At 33.4% G+C, this 9,701-nt stretch overlaps 1 long non-coding RNA gene across 1 annotated transcript; it reads left to right on the forward strand.

Annotated features, from left to right (window-relative positions):
- The first annotated feature begins 7,321 nt into the window (after positions 1-7,321).
- Positions 7,322-9,650, forward strand: LOC134259346 (uncharacterized). Its single transcript, XR_009990334.1, has 3 exons — positions 7,322-7,519; positions 7,995-8,293; positions 8,454-9,650. It is a non-coding gene; the product is annotated as an uncharacterized LOC134259346 (long non-coding RNA).
- The last annotated feature ends 51 nt before the right edge of the window (positions 9,651-9,701 follow it).

A 9,701-nucleotide genomic window follows, 5' to 3' on the forward strand; every position in this document is an offset into this window, starting at 1 on the left:
AGAAAATGTCCCTGAAACCTTACCTCCCCCCCCCCCCCCGTAACACACACAAAGCCTGACAACCTTTTTGTTTTCTTTTTTAATAGTAAAAATATGGGCATATGTATGAACAGAAGAATGTGAAAAAACCTGACACCCCCCCCCCACCTCCCAAGATATTCAAATTTGGGCAATTCTTTTTTTTTCTTCGTTTTAATGTTATTTATTTATTTATTTTTATCAAGTTTCATGTTAGTTAAAATTCTATCCTCTCAAAAATGATGTTATATGCCTGTGCATTTTTTTTGATGTATGCCTATCAATTTTCCCTGTCACTGTAATTTAGAGCGTGACGTCACCAAAGCTTACAATCTCAAGATTTGCACACTAAATATGCACCTCTTAACTAGAGGTGAAACAAGTGGGCGGATCATAGATCTTCTAATTTTAAAGACCGATTTTTGTACTGAAGACTTTCCAGCTTCGCTTTCCCCTTGTAATATTTAATTGCCTGGTTAAAGTAGAACATTTTACAAAAAAATTAGAGTACGTCTGATGAACAACAAAGACAGGAAACCTTATATTACGCAGAATGCTCAATCGCCATTTTGCTCTCCACTCGGACTTCCTCGGATGACTCGTAACTCGCACATGGAGCCGAGGATTGCCGATTGGAAAAGTTCGGGAAAACAATGTACCCGTGACGTCATTTTTCACAGCGTGACGTGGAGCAGAGGTAGTCTGCATTAGGAAGTTGCTGGAAGTTGGTAGTGTTTACATCGCCGCGTTCTTTGGATTTAAATGTCACGATTGTCAAAAATAATGGTAAATGTTTGCAGTGTGCATCGAGAATACGAATCGGTATGTATTGTTCTTTGCTGCGATAGTATTTCTAAGTCTTCATTCATGGACAGCTCGACAGCGTTGTTGACTATGTTCAACAGATATTTCGGACTCGGGAGTAACTTAAGCGATTACGGTGGGATTGTAGCTTATTTAAAAGACGGATCGTTTTGAAGGATTACTTAATTTTGCCGTTTATACGAAGGAAAATGCAAAGATTAGCGAGTAAATATTGAGGCATGCGCAGATGGGTTAGTCTATGCGATGCATGGAAATCTGACTAACCCCCGAGAGTAACGCATGCGCAAATGGGTTAGTCCATGCTGTGCATGGGAAACTGACTAACCCCTAAAGCATAACATCAGATTCACTACACAATACCAAACTATTGAAGAAAAAATAATTAAAAAAAAAAATGAAAATTTGAAATTAAAAGAGAACAGAAACATGAAAAAAAAATATTTAAAAACAACAACTTTGCAATATTTCATTAAATTTATTTGGTACCCATATATACACTTACCCACTTAGTCAACATATTTCAGTTAGATATATTTGGTACCCATATACACACTTACCCACTTAGTCAACATCTACTACAGTGGAAACTGATATTTCGAGAAAAACTAAGGTAACATATAGGCACTACACCTGAAATTATGATTTACTTGAATTCCGAGATAAATAATTATTCCGAGATTAAATAATATCCTGTTAAATTTATAAAACAACTCACACAGAGCATTTTACACTTACATCATGCATCACCAAACATACATACTGCATTAAAAAAAAAAAAAAAATCTGATCATGAACTCCCAGCTACATTGTTGTATGTGTAGCTTATAAATTATGTTGAATGTTGTGAATATGTGTTGTTTGATGTTGTTTGAATATTTGATTTGGGGCATGCTCGTTGTTGGCTGCCCATTGCCCATGTTGTATGCCCTTAATTTACAAACACAATGCATTTTTACAAAAAACAAATAAAAAAAAAAAAAAAAAATCTGATCATGAACTCCCAGCTACATTGTTGTATGTGTAGCTTATAAATTATGTTGAATGTTGTGAATATGTGTTGTTTGATGTTGTTTGAATATTTGATTTGGGGCATGCTCGTTGTTGGCTGCCCATTGCCCATGTTGTATGCCCTTAATTTACAAACACAATGCATTTAAAAAAAAAAAAAAAAAAAAAAAAAAAAATTCAACTGTTAATCAAGACCTGTAGCTACAATATGTTGAATGTTGTGAATATGTATTGGTCAACGTTTGATTATTTGATTTGGGGCATGCTCATTGCTGGCTGCCCATTGCCCTTGGTGTATTTGAATTACAGTCCTTAATTTACATAGACTAAACATACAGCCAAAAAAAAAAAAAAAAAAAAAAGTTGATGGCGGCCCAATTGCCCATTGCCCTTATATTTGAATTATAGCCCTTAATTTACATCATACAAACTGCATGATTAAATGAAAAAATAAAACTATTGATCATGACCTGCATGTACATATGTAGTTGCATGGTTGTATATATATAATAATTGATTCCATCCTTTACATACACTAAACATTCAAAATCTACACACACTACAAAATTACTTGATCTGCACCTATTCCACACATAAATCATACAATCAAAATATGATGAGCAGCTGATTATCATTTAATTTATTTAGAAAACAAATAATTTAACAATTTATTATGCTTTGTACAAATATTTACAACTTTTATTTCATATACTACAGTGTTCACTAAGTCTGCAATTGTTTATTGGAATTAATTTTTGGCAAAACCTTGAAATCACAACACTGCTTGAGTATTTATTTTTATGGCTCCAACTGATCACTGATCGGACATACTTCTCGTACAAATTCTAATTTGAGCATCATTTACTTTCTTGCTGGAAGTGTGGCATATTTCCCAACTCTGAATATTAGTGGTGGGGTGTCCTAAGCTAGCTAGCATTATATGGTATATTTACACATTATTTCTAAATCAATCGTACTGTGCCATGTTTGCTAATCAGGAATAGCTTTAACCAGAATTGTATCTTCGTTAAACATAGATAAACCTTCTTTAAAGTTTAGATTTTGTAAATTCTATTGCTGTTATACTGATCGTGTTAGTAAATTTAACCCATAAGTAGGTCATATTTTAATGTTTCATACCAATTGATAGGCCCTTGTTTTTATTCTGAATTTCAACACAGTGTCCCACTGCACCAATCAATATATATAGGGCTTGAGGCAAATTTTAACAGTCAGTAGGGAACGCTTTTTCTTAAGCACATGATCCTACCCAAAGAAATTCAAGGGGTACTTGTTCAATAAAATGTTACACCTTTGTATGATTATACATGTACACTTATCCGAGTTAGATCAACGTTCTTTTCTCCAGTTTTCTCGTAAGGTTAGTTTGATATGTACATGTACAGCTGTATTCCAATAAATAGGGAATAATATTTCCAGTAATAATGTTAGTAAAGTTTCCTTTTAATTCAGATATAAAATAGATTTTAAACATTTAATCTGTTTTTCGTTTATGTATTTTGCTTATATATTCCTGGTATCTACATGTGTAGTCAATACATGTGTACATGTTTCTTTGATCTACTCATCACCAAAATCTTGGATACTATTTTATAAGGGTCATCACATCGACTCCATGTATAATTGGGGGTTAGGTTTAAATTTACAGGGAATCATTTACATCAATCATGATGGGTATTGGCTTGTGCATGGCTACTTCTGCCGCTCTACCCCCACCCATATGGTGGCGGAGTTCCCTACCACAAAGAACTTGTGGTCAGGAACTTGTGGCGTAAACGAGCGGCACTAAGTAACTATCCTAATATGCAGTCATGTAACTCATGAAAGTTGAAAAGTAAACTTTGGATTTAGATATACATAAATAAGTGCTTGACCTCTGCACCTCCCAGGGTCAAGGCTTTTACCACTTTCTCATATGGTGTTTGTGAACTTTGACCTTTGAACTTTGAACCTGAGTTTGAATATTTAATATGTAATATTTGCTTTGTTGTGTTGCCAGAGACACCAATAGCTTTTCATAATTTGTGTCTCTGGATAAACAGCCGTGCCCAATTATCGCCACAATAAAATTTATTAAATTCATACTTGATGTTTTTATATGCACTTATCTGAGATAATATTCAAAGCTAATTCACTCTGAATTAGCTGCTTTTATCGAAGAAAGTGCATAATTGCTTTACCTAAATCTCATTACTTATTTCTAGTGATTATTGTTCTTGTCAAATATTTAGCTGATTATTCCCCCTTTTAATAAAAACACCTGAGGGCGCTTTGGTTGCAACTTCCTTTTTCAATATTCCAGCATCATCTTGGGTTGGTAAAAATTTTCCAGCTTGTTATTGTGTATTATAAATTTGAAACACCCACCCACCTCACCCATTTAGAATAGATACTGCTTTTTCTGGTTCTTTTTAATGCTTTCAGACAAAGACTTTTAGTGAATATCAAGCTCAACATGACAGGACTTGCGAGATGAAACCAGGACTTTAGGGAACAGCCAAGGGGATTGAACCACAAGTATCTCTATGGACTCGCAGCATTCTGGACTTTGAAGACATTTAATGTGAAAGTGATGTGAGGAACAACCATTTATTTGGAAGTGATTCATTCCAAGAGCAAGTCATGCACCATTTCCAGGAGCCGATAACTTTCCTCTAACCACAAACATTAAACAATAATGTGGATTAATAGAATCTGGTACGACTGTCCGTTTCTTTCCAGCTGAAATGTGCGTAAACGAGCGGCACTAAGTAACTATCCTTATATGCAGTCATGTAACTCATGAAAGTTGAAAAGTAAACTTTGGATTTAGATATACATAAATAAGTGCTTGACCTCTGCACCTCCCAGGGTCAAGGCTTTTACCACTTTCTCATATGGTGTTTGTGAACTTTGACCTTTGAACTTTGAACCTGAGTTTGAATATTTAATATGTAATATTTGCTTTGTTGTGTTGCCAGAGACACCAATAGCTTTTCATAATTTGTGTCTCTGGATAAACAGCCGTGCCCAATTATCGCCACAATAAAATTTATTAAATTCATACTTGATGTTTTTATATGCACTTATCTGAGATAATGCATGAATATTATTACCTGTAATAAAACCTTTCCAAATAAATCATGACTTTTACTCTGTGACCTTGACCTTGAAGCCTAACCTACTTTTCAAAAATGTTGCATTTGCTGATAACTTTTGATTGAGATGAGATATGACTCTCACATTTGACATGTACATTAATTACTCATAAGAATTCAAGGTGTTTCCCAGCATGCAATGCTTTTTTACCCCATGACGTCGAGGTTTTACATAATTTTCAAAATATTTAACTGGCCTAAAAGATGATTAGGCTTCTGAGTAACATTTCCACCCCCATTTGACCCCCCGGGGAAAAATCAAAATTCCGAAACCTTACTGTACATCTACCTGACACCACCAACCATCTCCAAAAAGGTAATTAGGCTGCTGAATAAAATGTAAGAGGAGTTCAGGGAAGACTTTTTGCATAAAAAACATCATTTTTCGACCCCCATTTGACCCCCCGGGGAAAAATCAAAATTCCGAATCCTTACTGCACATCTGCATGACACCACCAATCATCCCCCAAAAGGTGAAATACATGTAAATATATATTCCCTCAGACAGAACTAGATTTGACCACTGCTACGCAGCTTCTTTAACACCTTATCCTTATGTGACGTCATCTGCTCTCTTGCTTTCCAATATTTGTGCAGGACAAGGGGTCAGGGTAGTCACACTCAGTCAGTGTGGGACACCGCGCTATGTGCATATTTGACACACAATCTGCCATAAATTATGGCATCCCATTCACTAAAACACAGAAAGCAGAGGACCACAATTCTTTGAATTTGCTTGTATAACCTTGATATGGAAACATCCTCATATAATGTAAAATCAAGTTTTTTAACCCACGCCATTATTAGGAATACTTGTGCAGTAAAACTCGTTTAGTACAAACACGGATATAGCGAATTCACTGATATAGCAAAGTATTTCTGGGTCCCCGGCAAAATTCTTTACAAATCTTAGTAAAATTTTACGGTTGTAACGAACTCTGAGAGAACGAATTTACGGCTATAGCGAACTTATTGTGAGTCCCGTTGAGGTTAAATATAATGAAATTTAAATCTTTTATAACGAACTTTCAAAGATCTTAAAATTTGTTAAATTAAACTGACGTTATTTCCTTTAGCATTTGTATATAAAGTTCAATTCAATTCATAATAAAACCTTAGTTATCCAAGGTATGTTTTGTAATATTTGCTTTCCCAACATATTCAATAGTAACACTTGAAGGAAAACATGCATATTGCGAATTCACTATGTATGGTTGTACGAATTCCTTATACGGATATAACGAATTACGGATTTAGCGATTAAATCCAGAGGTCCCCAGGACTTCGCTAACCAAGTTTTACTGTATAGTTTTTGTCATGTCCGTCCTCTACCCTTCCTTCTGTCTTTCCATCGGGTTAAAGAAACTTTCTAGATATTTTTATCAAAGTTCATATGTTGATGAATACTGATGTAAACTATCCAACTGCAGCAATATTTTTTGACCTTGACTTTTCCTTTGACCTTCTTTTCTTTAAATTAGTGTTTAGCTTTATTTAAAAAAAAACCCATTCAAGTTGTGTAATAAAACGTCACATGATGATACATACTGATGTAAGCTTTACAGTGCTTCACTCTTTTTTTATCTTGACCTTTCTTGTGACCTTGACCTCACTTTTCTAAAATTAATGTCTAGATCAGCTTTGAATAAACAATTCAAGATATATTTATCCAACTTCATATGCTGATACATACTGCTGAGAGCTATTAATGCATCAACTTATTTTGACCTTGAATTCTCTTTTGACTATGACTTCACTTTGTAAAATATGTGTTAATCTAAGTTTTAAATAAACCATTAATAATTTTTTTATCTGTGAAAAAATTTCCTGCAACCATATTCTTTCTGTGGTCAGTCTTTCGAGGTCTAAACTTACGGACAGTGCAACCAGAAGCGCGCACCACCCTTGCAAATGTTAGAAATTCGTCGTCAAGCTCGATCTACTGCTTAAAAAATCCGAGAAATGGCTATACGAGTACAAAAATAAAAATTAGGTTTCAACAAACGTACATTATTATATGAGATCATTTCTGGTGTACAGTTACGGTTTAATTTTATTAAATAAATTAATTATATCACAATGTTTTACCCATAATTATAGCGTAATTTAGATAATGAGTTTGTAAATTAGGGAATTAAATTAAATAGCAATGAATTAAAAATACTCGGCAAACACTGTTGCACATGCACATATACTTTCGTGTGTACTAAAAAAAGATGAGAAATGTTAATGTAGAATGTTAAATATACAAATGTTGTTCTGTTTGAAATAAATAATTTAGAGAAAGCCAATAGTCAAAAACTGTTAGACTTACACGTACAACCACTCGAAAATACAGATGAAGTAATGAAGTCGGATTAAGATCTAAACCTCATTCAAACTTCCTGTCTGTTTAGAGTGTTTCAAATTGCTAAAATTAGAAAAAAAAAATACAAGAAGAGCATATTAAAGTACCACTATTCAAGCTTAAAATTCTGTAAATTGTGTAACTGTCGCAAGTGCATATAGAAGTAAGTATATATCTTATTTTCTTTGTTAAATAATATAAAGAAAGAATCGCTTGTAGAAAAAAAAATCCAATGGAATAATTAGGCATTTTGAATTTTAGAAGTTGGGCTGATATCGACAGTGTTTCAAACACAAATCGGGTTTGGAAATTTGATATTTTGGATATTTGAAGTAAATTAAACTTCTAAAATCTCAAATTGTAAAAAAAGTGTTTTTGGTTATTTAAGATTTGAATGTTTTAATCAAACTTTGAAATTTCAAATATTCTAAAACATTTGAAAGTTAATTTGGAAATTTGAATTTTGAATATTTAATGTAAAAATCTAAATAATAAAAAATTTAAAAGTTGTTTTGAAATTGGAAAATTTAGATTTTTGAGCTAAAAATATTAAATTTTAATATACAAAATCTGTTTAAGTTCTTGAAATTTAGATATTTGAACTTATGCTTGTATACATTCTAAACTTTTTATTTTAGAGAATTGAATTGTTTAGTGTTACACGGACGTACACGGACCACATTGTATGCATACATTCAAAGAAAGTGATGCAGAGTGTCACAAGACGTGTTTTCGATGGGTTTACTATTATATGTATACTTTAAGATGAGCAAAATTGGTAACCAATAAATTTAACTTCCTCATTCATCCCAAATGTGAAAAGTTCAGTAATCTGTTTTGCAGTTCTTGTTTTTACTTATCTTGGAAATAATGCTATTTACTCCACAAGTGATTGTAGCATTTGGAATAATAACAATTCATGAGTATTTCTGTTTCGGTAAGTTTATTTTCATCATCATGCAATAAGCTTGCTCCCTTACTATGAAATGTTCTTGAAGTTATCAAAAGATATGACCTTTAAGCACTCTACACAACCATCCTTCATGATACTCCATGATAAGGAAATTCCAACCTATGCTTTCTTGTTTTCTATTTAGCGTGCGTAGTTCTTCGCCAACTGAGAGTAGGGCGAAAGGGTGGATATATAACACGGGGGAGATTTTTTCCCTGAATGAAGTTGGCAGAATACATGAAGCAATAGTATGGCATAGTCCCTTAATTAAAGAGGCTTTTACGAATAAAACAAATACGACTTACAAAACAAGCCTAAATGATCGCACATCGACATTCTCAAAATTTCATTAAAATTTTGCCTATTTTCACTCTTTCGCCAGATTCGCAATTGCTTCCAGGTTGTGCTAAATGACCTTAGCTACTGTACCACACAAAATTCAGACCAACATCTGTGCATACCATTGGATACCGATGCAAATCACTTGTTTTCCACGTAACACAAAGGACAAACTAAGCAGTGCGTTACTATATCTCCTCCGACTGCAATGCGAGGTAATATTTGAAATGCTCAGCCTTAAAGGTCTTCCGTAACAAAATGACATTCAAATGAAATGAAGGAAAAAATATTCTGAAGAAAAGCATTGGAAAGAAGAAAAAATATTCAGTTAGCCCGTTGACGGATTGGTATGCATGTACTTTCTATTGGACCCTATCATAAAGTGCGAAGTTTATAGTGAGCATCCAACAACCGCGTATAATGGGTCAGGCCTGGTTACTAGTCGATAGCTCCCTACTATCTAATGATTATAAGTAGTATCAAATTTTGAAAGTTAATAATAAAAGCTGTTCATTTTGTTGCCTTAAATAATTTGGAATCGAAACCAGTTTCTGTAGACCAAAACAAGATTGAGTTGAAAGTCGGTAGGGAACTATGGCAAACATTTTACATGTAATATAAAGAGCCCTTTAACAAAATAGCTAGACTAAAACTTGTGACACTGAAACTAAATGAATACTATTTGCACTCCTGACTACACTCTGCTAAGTACTTTTGATACCAAATCATCAACATGTATGGAGTATTCAACGACATGTATAAACATTTAACTACAAGGAAGAAAAAACAAAAATCGCCTGCTGGTGTTTTAGTCCAATAATACGACTTTAAAACGCCTATAGAGTATATAATAACTTGATAAAAAGCATTTTATAAGAAAGTACTAGTATGTAAATGCAAGGAGATCCAAACAATTAACCAGCAAGTTTATTTTGCTATGTCTGAACTTTCACTTAATTTAAAATTTTCTCTAATAGTGTAGTTTTAAATACACAGTATCTATTAAGACAAAAGATAGTCCTAATAATTCATTATGCTTAATCGTAATAATTTT

This window comes from Saccostrea cucullata, unplaced genomic scaffold (assembly GCF_032062105.1).
Source record: "Saccostrea cucullata isolate Sc308-1 unplaced genomic scaffold, CSIRO_AGI_Scuc_v1 ctg13227, whole genome shotgun sequence".
In the NCBI taxonomy this organism is placed as follows: domain Eukaryota; kingdom Metazoa; phylum Mollusca; class Bivalvia; order Ostreida; family Ostreidae; genus Saccostrea; species Saccostrea cuccullata.